Source organism: Halichoerus grypus, chromosome 7, assembly GCF_964656455.1.
Source record: "Halichoerus grypus chromosome 7, mHalGry1.hap1.1, whole genome shotgun sequence".
NCBI lineage: Eukaryota > Metazoa > Chordata > Mammalia > Carnivora > Phocidae > Halichoerus > Halichoerus grypus.
In genome coordinates, this window is record NC_135718.1 from 142,701,125 (window position 1) to 142,723,113 (window position 21,989).

General features: G+C 46.6%; 1 protein-coding gene across 3 annotated transcripts in view; it reads left to right on the top strand.

The window, feature by feature from the left end:
- TGFB2 (transforming growth factor beta 2) overlaps positions 1–21,989 on the top strand; it is a 79,276-nt gene that overhangs the window by 22,687 nt on the left and 34,600 nt on the right. The window lies entirely within an intron of this gene.

Genomic DNA, 21,989 nt, shown 5'->3' on the forward strand with positions numbered 1-21,989 from the left:
CGGCCACGGAGGCTTCAGGACTTGTTGACTTGAGTGTAAGTGTTAGGGAGAGAGACTTCTCAGAAACGAATCAGGGGAAGCACCAAGAATAGCTTACCTCCAGGTACACTGGCGTGGCGGCAGGACTTGGACTTGGGCTGCAGATACCGCCGCGCTCAGACCCCTTATTGGAAGCACGGGACCACCCGCGACATGGTCCGTAGGCTCTAGTGCCGGGATTCTCAACCTCACCGTGCGTCGAGCCGCCTTGGGGGGGCATTTAATGTGCTGGGGCCACCTCCAGAATTTCGACTTAGTTGGTAGGGGGCGGCGGGGGGGGGTGGGTGGTGGTGCGGCATCTTTGGTTTTCAAAAAAGCCCTAGGTGATTCTAATGTTCGACTCGAGTTGAGAAGCTCTGTTTTGGGGGTTTCCATAGCTTTTGTTAAAACTATGATTTTCTGTCCAGCTATCCTTGTTATAATATGAGCAAACTTCTGTATGAAGAAAAGGTATATATTTGAGTGGGGATGTTGGGAGAGAGAGAGGGTGGATTCTGTCTTCAGTAATAATAAATTTAAAAATACAGATAACGCTAGCTGTCAGTTATTGAATAGTTACATTAGACACTGTGTTAATCTCTATGTTAATCTTATAAGATAAATGTAATTATTAATCACTGTTTCATAGATAAGGAAACCGAGGCTTACAGACATCATGTAATTTCCCCATGGTCACGTAGCTCATAAGTAGCAGAGCCAGAACTTGAACTTGAAGTCTATCTGACTTCAGAGCTCATCCTACCAGTTGGACCCCTAAGACGATAAACTTAAATATGAAATTTTGGATGAAGGGATGAGATATCAGAAAAGGAGAAATCACTGAGAATAATATATATGTGTATTATTAGGAAATTATTCTATTATGAAAAAAGAGAAATTGATATGTTTGGATGTCTTTCTTTTTTTCCCTTAAATAGAGTATTTCGCTTCCCAAAACCTAGGAAAGTTCAAGGCAGGCAGCAGAACCCAAGGGCTTGCATGCGGATGTGGGAATGAGGCGGCGACTTCTGAGTTTAGCTCCTGTGTTCTGTGTTCCCCATTTGAGGAATAGAAATGGTTTCTTCTTATGTGAACTGACACGAAGCGTGGTGCCTCCTTGCAGTTTATTCTCTTGTTCAGACTGTAATCACTGGAGCGTGTAATACAAAATCCGGGTGTTTCTCATTTTGTTCCCTGGATAGGAACAACCTTTTTGTTGTTTGTTGTTTGTTTTTCTGCAGGCTGGTAAATCTGAGTACTTACTCCAACTACTGCATTAATCCTTTAATGCCTGTTAAAAGTCCAGAATGGTCCCAGGCTAAGGCCCTAAAAATTCCACCCTCCCGTTCCTGGCAGTCCTGTCTATCCCCATATATATGAAAGAATGTTGCAGATCGAGGCACCCGGTAAATATTTGTTAAGTGAGGGAGTGAATGAATTTTGCAAATATGGGCCATGATCGAAATAGTGCCTTGCATGTTGCTAAGGATTTCTTGGGAACTGAGAAAGGTCTTAGTTAATTGGTAAGCTCCCAGTTTCTGCCTGGGGCCGCCTTGTCTGTTCGCCAACTCCTAATTGCCTACCTGGGAGACCTTTCTGTACATGAAACATAGCAATATTAATAGGCTTTCAAAAAACCCTACGTCACCAGCCTCTGCTTATCTCTCTTAGCCTTGATGAAAGGATCCTGACTTTTTCTTTGCTCAAAGTAGCATTTTTCATATTATAAGTTAGAAAAAGTGCAGAGTCCCCAGGGCACATGAGGAGCAGGAAGGGAAGCTACTTGCCAGCCCGTGGGAAAGAGAAGTTCCACTCCGATGCAGTCTGGCCACGGAGAGTCCTACAGGGACACCTGGATTGCTCCCTGCTCCGTCTGTGAGTTCTGCAGTTAGAAGGGAACAGTTAGGCGTGTGTTCTTAGGTCTTCAGCCAGACTGCACAAGTATTTTAGGGCTCTTCTTGTCTCAATCTGATTTCTGCTTGAGACTTTAACACATGCAGGCTGCACTGGAACGACTTTGAAACTACTCTCAGGGTAGTGTAGGAGGGTTGCATCAGCGCTAAAGCCTTTAAGCAGGTTTTTTTTTTTTGCTTTCTTTCTTTCTTTTTTTTTTTTCTTTTATTGCTAAATATCCAACAGGCTGAACGGAGGAAATTCAAGTCTAACCCTGGAGGGACCCCTGTTTAGTCATCTGTCTAGACAGACGGGTTCATATAATGGGCCTCTCTGTTTCTTTTGCTTTGTTATAACAGACGGTGGTCCCTTCCTTTAAAGTTGTGAAGATGTCAGCCTTTGGTTTTTTGATCCTAACCTACTGTTGATAAGCCAAGAAAGTGACTCACGCATGAGCCAAAGATGACTCTGGAGTGTGACACTCCGTCTATGATATAATAGAAAGAAAATACAGGCTTTGCCTAAAGGAGCCCAGGATAAAATCCTGACTATAACACGGGGCAAGTCAGCTACCTTCCCTGAACCTCATCTTTCTTGTCTCTAAGTTGAGAACTAATTAGGGGCGCCTGGGTGGCTCAGTTGGTTAACTATCTGCCTTCTGCTCAGGCCACAGATCTCAGGGTCCTGGGATGGAGCCCCACCTCCTTGTGCTCGCTTTGGCAGCACATATACTAAAATTGGAGCCCCACCTCCTTGCTCAGCGGGGAGTCTGCTTCTCCCTCTCCCTCTGCCCCTCCCCTCGCCCCCTCTCATGCTCGCACTCTATCGCTCTCTGTCAAGTAAATAAATAAAATCTTTAAAACAAAAATGAGAACTAATTAAAAAAAAAAATCTCCTGCTTAATAGTCCTTTCCAAAAAAGAAATTAGTACATACAAATGCTTGGCACATGGTAGGGGCTAAATAAACCATCATCCATCCATCCATTCATTCATTTCAGGGTGATCGGTGAAGTCTTTAACTTTCTAGCTTTTGTATACGGAGAATTACAGGGAAACCAGAAATTCTGGCCCATGTTTTTAATATCAAATTTCCATACATTGAGAAAAGCAAGTGACGTTTTTTTTTAAAGTGTAGGAAAACATTTAAAAAGTGCTACCGATTTTTGTAAGAGGAAATAATACTGGAGATATTGTTTAAAAATCGATGGAAGAGTGTAAGGCAGAATGACATTCTTTGTCTTCTCTGGAGGGCTTGAAACTCTGAGAACTGGCCTAAAAAGGACTACGTGTGTTAGTAACTATTACTACAACTAAGTGGGTCTTTCTGCCTCCCCTGTTTTGTCTCTTTAATCCCTGCCTGGCTTGTCCCTGGAAATACTGATGTGGAAAATTTTATTTTATTCAGTTTAATTCAGTAAATATTTACTGAGCATATATTGGCTCTGGGGTGTGGTGTCTGAACCACACAAGTGGATAAGAGATGAGCTAAGTAGGAATGGGGGGTCCCTGCCTGGAAGAAGCAGTGCAGACGGCCCAGAGAAAGGCCCTGGGATCACACAACCTGGGTATAGTCGAGGTGGCACGATTTCTAGTTCCATTTGTGGGGTTGGCCATGTTTCCTCTTTAAGCCTCAGTTTTTTATCTTCCACCAAAATGGGATAATCCTGGTGGGTACAGGATAGATGCTACGCCCCTCAAAACAGGTCATATTGCTTTTGTTGTTGTAATTGTTTTATTGTTATGGTTATATAATGCCTGCCCTCAAGTAGCTTACAGCCTACTTGTGGAGACAAATTTGTAAACTAACAACACTGTACAAAGGAGAAGCATAGAAAATTGTCGAATGATATTTATAAGCCAGGGACAATGGGAGCACCAAGGCAAGGCGGTTGGTTAACAAAACCACCGTATAAGAGAAGCGCTCCATAACATACACAGAACAGTGTGTGTACCTGAACCGTGAGTGACCACGGCCTTCCAGTGAAAAGGGAAATAGAAAAATCAGCCTATTCTTGAGCTGCTAAAGGATGGAGGCAAATGATGTCTATGTTGATAGCAAAGCTTTTCACGTTTCATAGTACAGTTCGTGACATTCTCCTACACTGAAATTCCATCAGGACCCAGTGCTATACGTGGCTTGGGGATACGGTATGTCTGAGTCATGTCTCTTTCAATACAACTGCAATCAATAAAAACCCCAGTAAAATGTGGTTAACCACAAGGACATCCCTCCCCACCAACCCCACCCCCAAATCAGCACTGTGATTCATTCAATTCAGGGCTCCTCCCCTTCATATACTTTATATTGAGAGAGACTTACGCTTCTCAAGTACAGAGAACAGAAGTCCTGTTCGGGTGCTGGGTGCCTGCCCCTTTGTGGCATAGCTTGCCCGTGCCGACCCCCGGGGAAGCCCCCCAGTCCTGTCTTGTACATTGAGTGGCCGTGGCCAGGGAGAGATTCTGCCCCAGGTCCTGGGGGATGCAAGGTCGATGCCTTCAAAGGATGCAGTCTGAGGCCCCAGAGGGTCTTACTTTATAAAAATTCTTTCCATCTCTCTCACTGCTATGACTGGCTTCTTCCTGTACCTTCTGTAAAGGGAATCCTGAGATGAACACCCCCCCGTGTCCCCCCCCGTTAACCACCATCTCCTTAATTCTAATTCATTATGTCTGTTATAGTGCTTTTTCCTTCTTTTTCTGACCCAGAAGGGACCTGAGGGAATAGCGAGAGTTGTGGATGCTCAGGGAGGGGTGGAGGGGGCAGTCTGGGAGGGGGTTTCTTTTTTTTTTAAAGCTTTTATTTATTTATTTATTTGAGAGAGCGAGAATGAGAGAGAGATAGAGAGCACACATGAGAGGGGGGAGGGTCAGAGGGAGAAGCAGACTCCCTGCTGAGCAGGGAGCCCGATTCTGGACTCGATCCCGGGACTCCAGGATCGTGACCTGAGCTCAAGGCAGTCGCTTAACCAACTGACCCACCCAGGTGCCCATGGGAGGGGGTTTCATTGAAAAGGTCTGAGGTTAGCTCTCTGGAAGATAGGAGGAAGCCAGTTGAAAATGGTATTTTTTTCCTGTTCTTACGACCGAAAGAAGTTCAGTCCTGACATCTGAATTGGTGAAGTCCACATTTAAATCACTGGCTGCGAGATAATCTAATTTCACCACATTCCTCTCTCCTTGCTGTGAGTTTGTGGAGAAAGGTGGGCCTAAGTAAGTCCAATTGCATTTAGCTTCTTCTACCAAAGGAACAAGTTACCCTTTGCTAAGGAGCTGCATCTACTGTCTTTTATTTACACTTGGTATTTGGTCCATAAGAACAATAATATTTATTACTTATACTTGTGTGGTACTTCTTAGGCTCCAGGGACTTTTCTTAGCACTTCAGAGACATTGGTTCATTTGATCCTGGCAATAATGGATAGGTATTACTATTGTCTTTATTTCACATATGAGGAAATCAAGGCACAGAGAGAGATTAAATAGCTTGCCCAAGATCCATAGCTATTAAGAGGTAGAGCCAGGACACATTCCCACCATAGCTGTCACCCCCCTTCATTGGAAGCTCAGGTCAGTCACCGGTCCCGGTGACATAAAAGCAGCATCGAGACAGACACAGACTCCGGAATGAAAATTGCTTAGGTCTGTTTGTTTGGGGAAAGGCAGTCCACTCTGCAAGGAGAGTCCACCTGGCCTAAAACATATACATCATTTACATAGATTAGAAACCTATGTGGTACGCATATATATGCAGCACTCCTTAGATTCTAAACAGAAAAGAGCCATCAGCATGCCAAGTTCTGAGATCCCCTTTGATTAGCAAACAGTACAAATGTTTATAGACTTGGAGGATTTTTAATATCTTTATTTGAATTGCACAAAGCAGCCAAATGTAGTTTGGCCCTGGGCTGTAGCCTATATGTGTCTGGGTGCCAAGAAGCAATTGCACTCCGCCTGAGATGCCAAGCATTCCAGACCTGTTACCTTGTAAGTGTAATATTTACCAGATTTTTGCTTCATCTGGAGATGAAGAGCAGAGCTGAGCAGAGTGGGGGTGGGGCGGGCCGCCGGGAAGGGAGCTCAGTGTTCAGAGGAATCTCTGAATGAGTAGGTAGCTGGGAAGGTGAACAAACATTTGCCAGAAACAGCCCTTTAGCCGGCAGCTGGGGATCCAGGAGGAAGTAACAGTGGCCAGCACATTGGGGTGCTCAAAGCTCTCCCTTCACCACCCCGTGACCCTCCCGCCTCTCGGAGGGAGACGCTGTGTCATCTCCATTTTACAGATGGGGAAAGTGCGGTTCCAAGGCTTAAGTGGATTTCCCCAGGTTCTGTTCCAAGGTCTGTCTGTAGTTTTACTTGAGTGAGACTGGTCTAGGGCGAGGGAGGGGAGCGGCCGAGTGGGGTCACGCAGCCAGAGGGCTCCCCGTCTCCTCTGTTGACTCTCACCTCCTCTGACCCTCGCAACCACCCTGCCCTGCGGGTGCTAGTCACATCTTACGAACGAGGAAACTGAGGCCTCACCAGGGAAAGAGCTTTTCCCCCGAGGCCGGCTTTCCAGTGGCAGAGCCGGGAGCCGACGGCGGGCCTGCTGAATCCCAGCCCTGACGTCGCTCTGTGCTAAAGCAGGAGGCTTCATGCGATTCCAAACAAAACCAAACCCTAAGGCTCTGGGCAAGCACAGCTCTCTGGGATGTTCCTGAAAGAGAAGGGGCTTGAGGCAGAGCTCCAGACAGCCCGTACTGTACGGAGCTCGTCGATATGTCAGTAAACAGAGCTAGTAAATGAGATACTGTTATTAGGCGTGCGTGTGCGTGTGCGCGTGTGTGGGGGTTCACGTGTGCACCAGTGGGGAGTTGCAGGCTGGAGCGGGGGAGCATTATTCTCAAATTGAAGACAGCAACAGTTGCCAGAGAAGTACATGGATAATGTCCCTGGCTATAGTTTCATTATCACTTCATCTGATGAGTAAATGGTGACAAGATCCCCAAGGTCGGCAAAAGGAGATGGAGAAAGCTGACTCTAGTTCTTTCTGCCTTTACCAGATGGGGGCTGCCATTAGAGCCCCCAACGGAGCTGTAATTTGGCAGGGGAGGGGGGGCGGTCAATGTTTGTGTGTAAATTAAGCCATCGCACTGGGAACAGCCCCCACACACACCCCCACTCCGAGGTGCTCAGGGCTGTCTTCCAATGAGGCTGGAAATATAAACAGAAGAGCCTTCTTGCCCCGAGGCCTCTTGCAAGAGCCTTTATTCCACCACCGCATCTGTTGCTCTGGGGGATTATGCTTTGGTTGAATCTCACTCAAAAAGAAATATTTTTAGCTGAGGACGGAAAATTATAAAAGCAAAGGTATGAACTAAACACTGGTGAGTGTTGTCGGTGGAAGAACCATCACCCCCAGCACAGAGAAAGGGTGCTCAGAGACACACATTGAGATTTAAGAAGGGGCACCGATTCCTCAAGGTGCTTTGCTGATGCAGGGCTCATACGGGGACTGGCTGGAAGCACCTGGTTTCACTGCCAAATTCAAGTAGGGAGTCAGGTTCTTTTCTGTGCGGAAATTCAGATTTTTTTTTTTTTTTCCCTTTACTGGCGTCCCGTACCACTGTGTCCTGCTGAACATCTGGACACAGGAAAGTGAATCCATCATTTGAAATCGAAAAGCAGAAGAGCGTAGAGGAACTTGTCTGCAGTGGAACAGCTAGTGGTAAAGGAGTCAGGATTAGGGAAGCAAGGACTAGATTACCAAGCCCTGCTCCCCAGAGGGGCTGAGACCATTTGCAAAGGCTACCGCTAGTCCCCTGGGGAGCTCGTATGGTTATGGGTTTCTCTTTTGGTCACTCACTCAGTTTTTGAAAAGAAATGTTTATGGGGCTGAGGGGGTGGTTCTATGACACAAACCTACTGTAAACTGCTTTTCGAGTCTTAGAAATAAGTGGGTTTTTAAATTAAACATTAGATGATAAAGAAGGGTTACAGGGAAGCATGAAAAGCAAAAGGAAAGGCAAGTCTCAACCAGGAGAAGAGAAAACTATGACAGTCTTAAACTTTTGGGTTCTGCCCTTGGATATTACAGGAAAGCTGCAGAACTGGATTTATGGTGTAAACAGAGGTTTAATTGGAACACCATGAGCACAAATGAACCCACATTTAGACAGCATCTGAAATCCCTGTTTTTTCAATGTATAATCCTCCTGGGATTTGTAAGTGATCTTTAGGAGGTTCCAAAATACAAGGCTGGAAAGCATGTGTCTTTTTGAAAAACGTATTCATTTATTGTAAATATAAATCTACATTAAGAAAAACACAAGAACGTTTTGAAATGCACTAACAAGAGTGTTAATTTTGTCCTTTGGAGGGCCCTTTTCTTTTTGATGGGAAAGCAGGTGGGCTTGTGGAAAGGGGAGTCACCGGCTCCTATAGGCCTTGTAGGCAACTCGGAGTTCCTTGCATAAACCGCTCATCCCTTTAGCTATGATGCTTGGGAGTTTTTTTACTGAAGAATTTTAACAAAACGACATGTCAGAGGACTCACAAAATTTGATGATCTGTTCCATGAGTCAGATTTCAAAGAGTTAGAAATTGCAACAAAATTAACCACAAGCTTCTGAGGAACCTTCCATGAAAGGCATTTTCAAGTAAGAAATGTTGCCTTTGGATTTCCCCACCTAAAAAGGTAGAGAGTCAACACATACTGATGAAAAAGTACCACATTCTGGAGCCTCCCGAACATTGTGAAATGACCAAGAATGCCTGCCCTCCACCCTTTCCCTCATTTTGGCATCACAGAGTTTTCATCACACATGGTGGATTTTGTGGTGGTGCGACAGTTCTGCAGAGATGAGATCTAGAGAAAGTTTATTTAAATAATATAAAGTAATTCACTGGAGTTCCCGGCCCCCCCCCCCCCCCCCCGCTTCCAGAACATCTTAATTCATTAAAAAAAAAGAAAGAAAAAAGGGATTAAATATCATTGGGTACTTTTTTTTTTTTTTTTTTTTTAAAGATTTTATTTATTTATTTCACAGAGAGAGAGAGAGAGTGAGAGCAGGAACACAAGCAGGAGGAGCGGGAGAGGGAGAAGCAGGCTTCCCACTGAGCAGGGAGCCCGATGCGGGGCTCGATCCCAGGAGTCTGGGATCATGACCTGAGCCGAAGGCAGACGCTTAACGACTGAGCCACCCAGGCGCCCCCATTGGGTACTTATTTTTAATGACTGTATCTTGTCATTCATTAGTTTATAGGATTCAAAGTTACAATCTTTCTCGTGTAGATAATCAACGTCGCTGTGTGTGTTAGAATAACCTGAGATGGCAAAGCATTGCAGGTATGTGGGATATTTGAGAAGCTGAGAAAAGCAAGTAAGTTAGATACTCCATTATGCATTATGAACAGGATTGCGTGTCGTCTGGGCTGATGTTGCATTCTGAAGTGATGCACCACACACAGTCCTTCGTCAGACACTTCTCCTGTGGTTCCACCCCTGATTACCTGTGCGACAGGTACAGTATGTAATCTGCCTGAGCCTCAGTCTCCTCATCTGCAAAATGGAATTGAAAATAGGTCTACCTCATAGATTCCTCGAGAGGCTTAGAGGACAGAATCCAGGGAAGGCTCTTAGCTGCTGGTGTTATTATTTGCGCCTTCCATTTTGAAAGGCTGACTTTCCAGGCGGATTTACCATGAGTTTGCTTCACCTTCTTCTTCCTCTGTAAGCTCAGGGGCCATGGATAGTCCATTCACATCCCTAGGGTCTGGTCAAAAAGGGACAGAAGGAAAAATTCAGATGTGTTGAGAATGACAGTTCCATTGACCTGTGACCTGCGAGGGTGACCGGTGAGGCCGCTCAGTGAAACCGGGGGAACAAACCAGACTTGGATACAGTGTGTCGGGCCGCCCAGGTGCATGCTGAGGCCCGCGCAGGTATCTTTCGTAGGACTGATGTCATAGGGATCAGGTATAACCATCCTGAGGGGGCCTTGAAATCTGCCATGAACGCTTCCCAAGTTTGAGGTGATGTGGTGAATGGGAAGAGCACCTGTCAGGAGTCAGGATTTGGGTTTGATAATCACTTACTAGTACTCTCTGGTTCCAAGCCCTGAGCCTCAGTTTCCTTTTCTGCAAAGTGAGGGATCTACCTCAAAAGTTATTTCCGGGGGATTAGATAAGGTAATGTGAACAAATGCTTGTTATCTTTGAATGACTTCCCGGGGTGTGCGGATAGCCTGTTCTTCAAGGACAGTTGAGAGTAAGTTTAAGTACAGCTGGGCCACCTTATGCTTGTTTATTGCTTTGCATCGAATAAAGTGCTTTCACAGACGTCATCATATTTGGGCCTGACTAGGGCCCCATGAAGCAGTCACAAGTTGACAAGGTACAGAGAAGTTATGGGGTCTTCCCCAAGGCAACACAGTTTCAGGGACAAATGGGAATTCTTACTAAGAAGTGATAGTCCTTGGCATAAACCATCCATCCCCTTACCCATAAGGCTTGGGAGTTTTTACCGAAGGGTTTTAATAAAACCACATGTCAAGAGTAAGATCAAGGTCTCCTCACTTAACCACAATGGATAGCATTGAATGACAGGCTAGCAAATCACACACCAAACATGTCATCGGCTGGTGGGAAGGAGCTGTAGCTCAGACCTCACAGCGACTCCTTCAAAACCTAAATGAGGCTTTTTACAAGTTCAGTCTCTGAACTCTTGGTGTGTCTGACTCCTTCCCTTCTGTCCTCTTTAGGAAAATGGGAGATTCAAACTGCTAGAACCAGACTCGTTTGATAAGCTTCAGCACAGTGTCTAGGTCATGGGGGCGGTGGCATTTTAAAGGACATCTGGTTCTGTCCTCTCTCCTTGAATCTGTCATAAGACTGCTCCCAAGTTACCAGCTTCTTCTGTGGATAGCTCTGATCCAGAGAAGGCTATACTGAGCTTGGGCTGTTCTGGGACTTTCCGTCCCCTGGTCCTTAAAGCGCTACAGAACAAACCTCTATTGGAAGGGGACGTGGGGCCATGGAAAGAGTGTGGACTTGGGAACAGAGAGACTTGGTTTGTAATTTCCAGCCCTCTCCTCTGTTGTCTGCACAAGTGACTTGCCTGCTGTAAGTCTCGGTCCTTCCATGTATACACTGGGAGCTGTGAGGCGAGGGGACTGATCTGGGACCGAGTGGACACCGTCAACAAGACAGCACTTATGTGAACTGCCACTAGGTTTAACAACGAACTATGTTCAAGAACGTGCTTTGTGAGTTGTAGGTGAATGTGGGTACTTCCAATAATAAAATCACTCGAAGTCTGCTTTTGCACCTGGTTTATGTGTGAGTAATGCAGTGGGTCAGCAAATCCAGTGGATCCAAGACTGGTTTTCTAAGACATGTCCTACTGAATCAGGCTCACGTGTGCCCACTGGTTTCGGATTCTAGTAGTTGTAAATGGAGTAACAGAGGCAGATCCAAGGACTGTGCTGTGTGTGTGCATGCATGTGTGTGTGTGTGTGTTTGTGTGTGTGTGTGTGTGTGTGTGTGTGTGTGTGTTTGATTCTATAAGGCAGAGGAAAGGGTGCTCCCATCCCCAGGGTTTCAGGCACTCTGCAGTGTTGACATATGGGACCTCTTCTTTGTTCCTGGGTAGAAGAGTCTTATTGACATCAGTCTCTGTGGGGGGTGCAGCTTTCCCCATTCTGCTCCCAGCGGTCATTTATTATACAACCTTACACTTGTTGAGTGCTCATTATGTTCATATTCATTATTTTATCTAACGCTTAATAGCAATTCTTAGAGGCGAGAGTTGGCATTATCACATTTTATTTATTTTATTTTTTTAAAAGATTTAATTTTTATTTATTTGAGAGAGAGAACATGAGCGGTGGGGAGGGGCAGAAGGAGAAGGAGAAGAAGCAGACTCGCCGCTGAGCAAGGAGCCTGACTCGGGGCCCGACCCCAGGACCCCGAGACTATGACCTAAGCCGAAGGCAGACACTTAACCGACTGAGCCACCCAGGCGCCCCAGCATTACCACAGTTTAAACAGAAATGAGTCTGAGTCTTGCTCTGGTGCTGCCCACATCAGTCAGGTAAACATGTAGAGAGGTGACTATAATGCCTATATAACACATAAGTCCCATTGGGGCACAAAGAAGGGAGAAATTGATTCTGCTGGAAATTCTTCTGAAAACAGGAGGCACTAAGGCTGGGCTCCCCAGGATGAGTAGAAGTTTGCCAGATGTGGCAGGGGCATGGGTGTGGTGGTGTGTCGGTGCTTGGCGAGTCTGGAAACAACAGGGTGCACTTAGGGCAGAGGCCACTGGGGCAGGAGCGGGAGGGAGGGGAGATGGCAGAGTGCCCACGAAGCTGGGAAGGTAGGTTGGGGTCACAGCACACAAAGCCAGACATGTTCTGAGGTTGTTTCTTTGAGGTGATTGAAAATGATCGTGGAGACTTCACTGGTTGGAGGTTAAGAGAGAGGAAAGCATGGTTGAGAATGGAAGTGTGCATAGGGGAAGCGAAGGAAAAATAGAAGAAGATAAAATCAGAGAGGGAGACAAACCATAAGAGACTCAGCTGGAGGGAACAAACAGGGTTGCTGGAGGGGAGCGGGGTGGGGGGCTGGGGTAACTGGGTGACGGGCATTAAGGTGGGCACTTGACAGAATGAGCACTGGGCATTATATGCAACTGATGAATCACTAAATTCTACCCCCGAAACTAATAATACACTATATGTGAACTAAATTGAATTTAAATAAAAAATTTTTAAAAATAGTAAATTAAAAAAAAAAAAGAATGGAAGGGGGCTTGCTTAGCACCCATGGCGCCTAAACCTGCTAGAAAAGGCACGCCAAGCTATAGCGGAGTCCGTACTTTCTAACCTGAAGCCCCGGAACCTCAGCGGGAGCCCGGGGCTCTCCCAGCCTTAGATGGACGCGTGGAGTCCAAGCCCAACGTTGTCCTGGGCGTGAGGGCACTGAAGCCCGGAGAGTCTGCTGACCCGCCCCAGTGAGGACTCTGCGGGGAAACTGTTCCGTCCACCCTCCTCAGGCTACTTCTGAAAAGGCCCTCCTGCATCGTCCACCTTAAACCCCTTCACGGCCTGAGTGGCCACAGCCCGAGACCCATTCCCATGTGACCTTTTCACCTCCCTTTCCCTGCCCTGGACTTCCGAGAAAAGGTGGTGTGGCGGAAGGCTGCAAGAATAGCACCGACTCCATGCTGGTGTCTCTATCTCTCTCTCTCTCTCTCTCTCTCTGAAGTGCTTTCACAGTTCTGGCATCCTGCTCCAAGATCTCTGAGGGTGCCGAGCATGCCATGGAGTTCACTTCTCTGTCCGTGTTACCCCACCCCCCGATGACCCGCCTGATGAGTGTGACTCTTCCTAGAAATGGATGGAGCCTGCAAGGCCCGCTGAGAGCAGAACCATGCCTCTCTGTCTTCCACAAGATTAGACTCTAGGGGCGCCTGGGTGGCTCAGTTGGTGAAGCCTCTGCCTTTGGCTCAGGTCAAGATCCTGGGGTCCTGGGATCAAGTCCCCACATTGGGCTCCCTGCTCAGCAGGAAGTCTGCTTCTCCCTCTGCCTTCCACTCCCCCTGCTTGTGCTCGCTCTCTCTCTCTCTATCTCTCTGACAAATAGATAAAATCTTTAAAAAAAAAAAAAAAAGAAAAAAAAGATTAGACTCTATAGTTAGAGGACCCAGTGCACCCACAGAACAGTGGGTGTGGGATTAGACACAGGGTATAATTATAGTAGAGCCCTGGAGAAGCCATGTTTGCCTCTTTGAGCCCCCCCCCCCCAGCTTCCTTCCTACAATAAAAGCATAATGTATGGTCAGTTGGTTTTAAAAAAAAAAAGCAAAGGGATCAGCTGGAGTTTGTAAAAGTCCATCTGTGTTTGGGCTGTACCAATTGCCTGTCTGAGCAGAATGACCTCGGTGAGCCCATCTTGGGGGGAAGAGAGGTCCCAGCTACAGCTGGTTCTCCACATCCAGAGGGAAAATTTAAAAGTGCTGTAAACTCCCAGGCCATTGTGGACTGTCCTTGAACACCGCAAAATGATCTCATCATTGAGGCTGCTGGTCAAAAAGCGCGTCTGAATCTTTGTCATGCCCACTGAGGCAGGTGCTGTGGCCCAGTCTCTCCCTCCCCCACCACGGAAGAAAGCGGAGGGTTCTAAATACATCATACATCTCCCGCTGAAACTGGGGAACCCAGCTCTCTCCCTGCTTCTCTCTCTCTCATTTCTAGGTCATTCCTAAAGTACCAGTCACAGAGGTCATGGTAGATCATGGTCCCTGAGGTGGCTGCCTGAAAGGACCATCAGTCCCTTTCTCCATCTTGGTCCCGTCTCTGCATTGTCACCCTCAGCCTGCTGTGCTTTTAGGGGAAGGCGTTTCTGCTCTTGGCAGGAGAATAGCTGTTCCCAATAACAATGAAGACAAACCCCTCGCACGGGACATCAGAGCAGCTGAAAGGACAGCGTGTTTATTGCCATGCTGCTGTATGTCCTCAAGTGGGAATATCACGGAGGTCTCAAAATCAGTCTTCTCAGCCTGCTGACCCTTCTCTTTAGTATCCCAGGCTGCTTTACATCGTAGAGGGGAGGCAGTTCCTGAGGCCGGTGTCAGGAGATGAGCATTAGATTAGCACTAAGAAGTCCGGAGAACCCTTTAAAGAAAACCATTCGGCCTCTCCATTGTGGTTTCCTCAACAGTACAATGGGAATAATGTTACCTTGTTTGTAGGTTAATTGGGCTCCCATGATGTAATAGATGCGAAAGTGTACCAAATCCTGTGCGGATGTGATTAGCATTCACTGGCATCACGTGACTTAGCTTTTTCAGAAAAGAGTGCGCTTCCTTCTGCTTTGTGATCCTGAGCACCTATTACGTGCTGGGTGGTCCTGTCCCGGGTCTGGAGCTAGGACCCAGGAGTGGGAAGGCAACAGGTTTAGCCCCCGTGCTCGTGGAAGTTACAAAGGCCCCTCCCCCGATATAGAGCCCGTCCTCCCAGTGTCTATGCTCCCAGTACTAGTGTGCCCAGGATCTGTCCTCCTAGTGCGGGTGCTCCCAGGGCTGGTTCAGTGTGCATCCTGGTCAGGAAGGTCTGAAAGGGAACTCACCAATGAGCTCATTGGAGAGACCAGATGTCTGCAGAGCTCTTGCTGGCTCTCAGCCTTCTCGATCTAGGGCTGCCGAGATGCAAAGACACAGCTCGCTCCCTGCTGAAAGAGAATTCTCAAGGTGTTTAAGAGCCCTTGAAAAGAATTACCAAGTCCCCTTCTCCAAGCTCCTCTGGCAGCGAGTGAACTCAAGCCAGTACCCCGTGGGTGCTCCGCGGCACAATGTGTATGTTCTTCATTGATGACCTTTCATTCACTTGTACACAAAAGCTAAATTGATGTATTCAGATGCCATTATGGAAGTGGCTCTTTTCTCACTTTTCTGACACAGGGAAGCCTTTTAGATATGTTGTCTAGCCTTTTAAAATGATCTAATGAAACAGCTGAAACGAACAGAATATTATATGTCAATTATATCTCAATTAAAAAAAAAAAAACAGGGGCGCCTGGGTGGCTCAGTCGTTAAGCGTCTGCCTTCGGCTCGGGTCATGATCCCAGGGTCCTGCTCCGTGGGAAGCCTGCTTCTCCCTCTCCCACTGCCCCCTGCTTGTGTTCCCTCTCTCGCTGTCTCTCTCTCTGTCAAATAAATCAAATCTTTAAAAATTAAAAATTAAAAAAAAATGTAACATGAGGATGGTCCTTCATAACATTTAAAAAAAAAAAACAAAAACAGTCTAATGAGATCAATGCAAAATGGCAAGAAAGAGGCATCTAAAATGGCATAACTCGGTCACCATAACCTGGCAAAAGTAATTCCTTAAAGTAAACTTTAAGGTGCACCAGGCTGTTCTTTACCTTCGCTTGCTGCTTATTTAATTCTGCTTATGAACCTGGGTAGATACCACTCTGGTTCTCCGGGACTTCTGTTTGCTTCTATCCTAACACATTTAAAAAGCACTGGCTTTCTTCAAAGAGCTCTTCTTTAAAGGGCACTTAGGAAATGCTTTTGAGGAAGCACAGGACAGCCACTGCCTGGGACTAAGTAAAAGCATCTGTCGTGTGTCATCTGCACGCTGGCCCATGATAAAATAGAGCTTCTGAAGACGAAGCTTCAGAAACCGCCTGAGTTTTGACCCCTTGTCTGAAAGACTTCTGAAGGTGTCTGAGAAAAAACTAGAGAGAGCCGTAAGAGAGGTTACACTTTCCCAAAGAGGAGAAACTCTTTTTTTCTTAAGAATTCTGTCTAGCCTCAAAATCTCAGCACCTTCGGTTTTTGCGGGGGTACAGGAGAAAGGGGGACAGGTTGGACTCACTCTTTGGGATGTCCTGGCTGCTGTCTATCCCAGTGTCCCTAAGAGCAGATCAAGTTGCACACATTTTATAGCCTCTCTACACCCGACTCATGAGACTGATGCTAAGCTTGGGGCTTGCTTTCGGATACTTAAATAAAACTAACCATGTTCGAACATTTTAAAGGACTCAGCTGTGGTCTAGTTCTGCCATGAAGATTCTTACTTTAAAGATTGTTTTTTCTCCTCTCACAAATGGTGGCCCCACCTTGAATGAAATTTGCTTAGCACCCAAATGAACATGATTTCTTAAAACAAGCATAACACCCGCGGCTCCATTCCAGAACACGTTCACGCCACAGTTAATCTGGATTCCTATAATTCCTGTATGGTCCCATATCTTAATTGCCCATAGCTCTGTTGCCAGTACAAACAGAATGGGGGAAGAGTACACACCCTTACTGAATACATATACCAACCCCAGGAAAGCACCATCCTTTGAAACTCGAATATTCTTTGTGAGGTACTGAATGACCATCTACTGAAATGCTAATAAGAATATCTGCTGGGGCGCCTGGGTGGCTTAGTCATTAAGCGTCTGCCTTCAGCTCAGGTCATGATCCCGGGGTCCTGGGATCGAGCCCTGTGTCGGGCTCCCTGCTCAGTGGGAAGCCTGCTTCTCCCTCTCCCACTCCCCCTGCTTGTGTTCCTGCTCTCGCTGTGTCTCTCTCTGTCAAATAAATAAATAAAATCTTAAAAAAAAAAAAAAGAATATCTGCGAACTAAAAATTCCTTCAAAGCAGTCCCTACTCCCTACCATCTTTATATTTGAGATTCAGGGCTAGCATTCATCACAAAGAACAATTCAGACCTTCCATTCGGCTTTTCAAGGAAGCGTATTTGGAAACTAACCCTCAGAGTGTTGATTCATAGAGGATAGGCATTCTGGGGTGAGGTGGGTTCCGGAACCTTCCTCAACCTTGTCCTGTTGGCCATTTTCCCTGATGCCTGGCAGTAGGATGCCGCTGGTCTGCTGATGTCTTAGAAAGCGTGCTGCTGGGCAAAGAGCAGCCTCACTGGGGCACCAGTGTGTAACTGCGCGGCGCTAGGGGCCCCTTCCCATGGACTTGGCTGTCCCCACGGAGATGAGCGGCGCGCGGTGGTGCCTGCCAGAGTGGAAACAGCTCAGAGGAAGAAGTTGTAGTATGGATTCAGGTCTGTAGTCACCCAAACAAAATTTAGAAACTTGGTTCATGATCTGGGAGTCTAGGGGATTGAATGAAGTATGTACTAAGTGTCTTTCTGATTTTCAGATTCTGTCCTCTGCAATATCATTTAACAAATGAGTGTCCACGCTTACCAAATCAGATTGCAAATCCATCTCAGCGTATCTGAAATGAGGAATGGAGTCACTAAGTAGAGGCATTTGAATAGGGGTTGATCATTATAAAATCTGTACCCAAAAAAGCCTCAGGCTGTAAGACATAGGCTAGTAGCATCTGTAAAATAGTTTGCATGGAAAAGACCTCAGACTTGAAATGTATTATGCATTCAAAAGACATAGAAAATATGAGTGCAAAGGTGAAAAAAAAAAGAGAGAATGAGAATAACTTACTGTTGGGATGCATTAATAAAAAAAGCATAAGTCGCACAGGCAGGGAGGTCATAGTGCCATCTCTTCTGTCTTGAGAATTACGTTCCAACTTGAGGGTCTGATTTTAAGACTGGAGCAAAGAGGATAACGTGAAAGTAAAAGGCTTTCGTGAAAAATAATGAAAGGCAGTAAGGATGTTTGCTTAGGAAAGAAATAGGGGTGGGGAGACATAGGAACTGGTTTCCAAATTTCCGAGCAGGGTCAAGCAGAAGGAGAGTAAATCATCCCGTGCTGCAGAACTAGACCCAGTGGGAAGGGCTGCAAGCAGGCCGATCTCAGGGCAGCATAGGGAAAGCTTTTGCGCAACCCCAAGCTGTCAGATGTTGTAGGAGGCCCGCTACCTGAATTTTGAGTTCTCTGTCACTGAGGAGTTCTGGGAGAGACAATAATCGGGTCTTCTCTTGTTGTAGAGAAAACTGCAGTAAGAGGAATTAGTTGCCAATAACCCTGAGAGAGCACCTGATGGGTGCCAGGCAATGCCTTGATGTGCTCTCAGTTCTAAGTGCAACGTGGAGTTTCAGAGAGACGGGATGTGGGCTGTATTTGCTCTCCTTCTCTCAAACTGGATAATCCAGACCCATCCATTCCTCTTCGTCTTTACTCACTCCCAAGTCATGAATTTAATATGTTCATAATAATAGCCCCTGCCACTTGGTTAAGTTGGTAAATAGCTTGCAGTCCTAGTAGGGTGTGCCTTGCTGCTTAGTAGCTTAGCTTTAGGGCAGAGCCACAGATCAGCCCAGTACCTCCAAGTGATTAGGCAATTGCCTGACTAAGAAGTTAGGCCACAAGCAAGAAGCTTACAGCAAACACAGGGAAAAGCTCACAGTACCAGGCACGCATTGGCCATTATATGCACCAGTGCCATAATTTCAGAAAGATTAGAGGAAGATTTTCAGCCCAGTAAAGAGCCACTACGCTCATTAAGCATGTCGAAAATCCACACCAATCATTCTAGAGCTGCAGGGAAAGTGCAATCGGTTCTGGAAAGCGGGATTGTTGGAAGTTTAGGGATAAGCGCTCTTTGCAGGGATGAGCGAGAAATGTCTCAGATTGTGCATTTGAAGCCTTATTTTGCCAATGTTTGGTGTAATCCTGGGAAGATTTTGCTCCTCAGTTTCTCAACCTGTAAAAAGAGATTAAAAATGAAGTGTGCTTCTAATCCATTAGTCCATTAAGAGATTAAGGATGACATCCTAAATTTTCAAGTTTAACTTGGCAGCGAAATCAATGCATATTGCCTTTTTTTCTACTGACCTTGTTGGGAGCCGTTCTGAATTCTAGAATAGTTGTATGGATAGCTATGTCGTGGGGTTAATGGCCTCTTTAAATGCTATCAGTGGCCCCAAATCATGACTATTTTGTCCCATTAGATGTCATAGAGAGACTAAAGCACAAATTGAAGAGAAGAGAGCAGGAACAGAGAGAGAAAATGGAGCAAAGGAAGAAGAGAAGATAAGAATGGGGAGAGAGAGAGAAAGACAGAAACCCAAGCCAAGAGAGCTTTTATGTGCTTTAGAGAGTGAGACAGTGACAGAGAAGAGCGCCTTCAGCTGCCTGTTCCAACCATGAGAAGACCCCTCTGCTGGGAGGCCACTGGAAAGGGAGATGCCACCCTCACGGGACACCTGCCCGCAGAGGAGGGTCCGGGAGCCCTCACCACGCTCACCGCCTGTGACCCTTTCTCAATTAACCACTGGCCTCTCAGCAGCACCGCTTGGCCTGCCCCTTTCCACAACCACAGACTGTGCTGCTAAAACCCAGCATGCCCTACACACATCACTGACCTAGCCCTGAGCGTGATGAGGGAGACACGTTAGAGGAATTGAGCCAGAAGAGGTGTTTCCATGTAGGTGGGGTTTTATGAGCCCGATGGAAACTTGGGAGCAGACACTAGAAACCATGTGTCTGTCACAATTCAAGAAAGCCAACCGCCAGGGGCCGGCCCCACTGTTATTTTACTGCGTTTTCTCTGTGCGGGAAGGGGCCCAGAAACTCCCGCGGACAGCATGCACAGTCTCAAATAGCAGTGAGCTGAAGACCAAGTCACATAAGCTGATGCTGACACAATTAGCCTCGCAGATGCCAACAGCATGTCAAGTTCAACACTGTCCCCGACTTGGAGACGCCCCGCCCCCCCCTTAAATGGCAGATGCTCCGGTGCAGTGTTACATTTAATAGGAGGGATGGCCCGAGAGAACATCAGAAACCACTGCTGATGCGCTGTTTATTTCTCAGTCATTTTGGGTTAAATTGCTGTGACTTCAATGTCAGCAGCGTTTGGGATGTGGTAGTGAAATAAAATCCATAGCCCGTGTGCCAAGACAAATTTCAGAAAACCCCAGAACACAATTGTCTTGGTTTCTCGCTGGCTGCGTCTCTGCACACACAAATAGAGGCTAGTTCATTGCCCTCCAGCCGTTCAGTGGGTTGCTCGTCTTGCCGCACTCTGGGGGATGTCTAATGAACCCCAAACTGCTTCCCTCAAAGCTGGGGATGGCAGGAACAAGGGGCTGCTACGCTCATTAGGCATGTCAAAAGTCCATGCCGATTACTGGAGAGCTGCACAGAAAGTGGTCATTTCTGGAGTGGGAGATGAGAAGTTAGCTCTGTTCATTCGAGGAGCCAGTGGATGGCACTGGGCCGAGGGCCACCAGGCACATCTGTGTGGGGGGCCGTAGGGTTCTGGACCATACTGATGTTGGCAAAGTGCGTCTCATGGGGAAACATTCACACTAAGCAAGCCCCAGATCTCCAAATCGGGGTCATTCTTTCCAAGAGTATCAGTGAAGGGCGCCTGGGTGGCTCAGATGGTTGAGCGTCTGCCTTCGGCTCGGGTCGTGATCCCCTGCTAGGCGGGGAGCCTGCTTCTCCCTCTGCCTCTGCCTCTCTCCCTGTCTCTCTAACTCTCATGAATAAATAAATGAAACATTTAAAAAAAAAAGTATCAGTGAAAATACTTGATCTTGCATTGAACTCTGTTGAGCTTTAAGGCAAGTCAAGCTGATCCCTAGTTGAGAAGAAGCCACTTCTTCTTCTTGGGTTTTGCAACAGTGTTCCAATGCCTGGGTCAGTATTTCTGCCCGGGATAATATTCACGCCTTCTATTCAAGGGGCTCCTTTGCGCAGAAGGCAGGCATTATAGTAAAAAGCCAGAGCTTTTGATTGAAGGGCCAGGCTCACCTTGACCTTAGCCAAGAGCCAGTTCACTCTCCTTGCTCTTAATTTCTTTATCTGTGAAATGGGGTTGAAAAACACCCTGTGAGCGGAAATGAAGTATATGAAGCTAGTATAAAATGGGGGGGGGGGGGTCATGAAGTAGAATTCTGAGGCTGCAGTGACACCAGGCCGTTCTTTTTCAGGGCGTGGGTGGTGGATGGACATTTTTAATTCATCCCTGGCTAGTTCATGACACTGAGTAACGGAAAGGGAAGCCTGCCAATGTTGTTGTGGTTGGACCATAGTCTAGGGCACACGCTATCAGGCCTGAGTGTAAAACAGAATCATCTGAAATTCACCCAGTAGGTCTGGGATGGAGCCAGGTGATAAGCATATTAATAAGCTCCCCTGCCCAGGTAATTCCCACGCAGGTGGTGAATGACAATCATCTAATGTGGGATTTAGGGGAGAAAACCATTTTTTGGAGGTTTCATGAACGAGGAACATCCAAACGAGAAAGATGAGCTCCAAGTGAGCCAGCCACCTAGTTCAACCTGCCACCAGATTCAGGACACCCCACTGCATCTTTCATCTCAAAACTACATGAATTCTTCAGTGAGGGGAGCACTCCCAACCTTGAAGGACAGTGCATTTTTTTAAACTCTTCTAAATTATTAGAAAAATTATTTCTATATTGAGCCAAAATATGACTCTCTGGCCCATTTAGAAAGTAAGAACTTCCCATATGCAAGCTCCTGAAATATTTGGAGTCTCCCTGGTGTCTCTAAGTTGTCTCTTCTTCAAGCTAAGTGTTATCAGTTCCTTCTTAAGGAACTGTCTCTATTCTCTCTGCTTGAGAATCAGCTGAGGAGCTTAGAAAAGGCACTCTCAGTCCAATTAATTAAACAGTCTCTGGGGCTGGGACCCA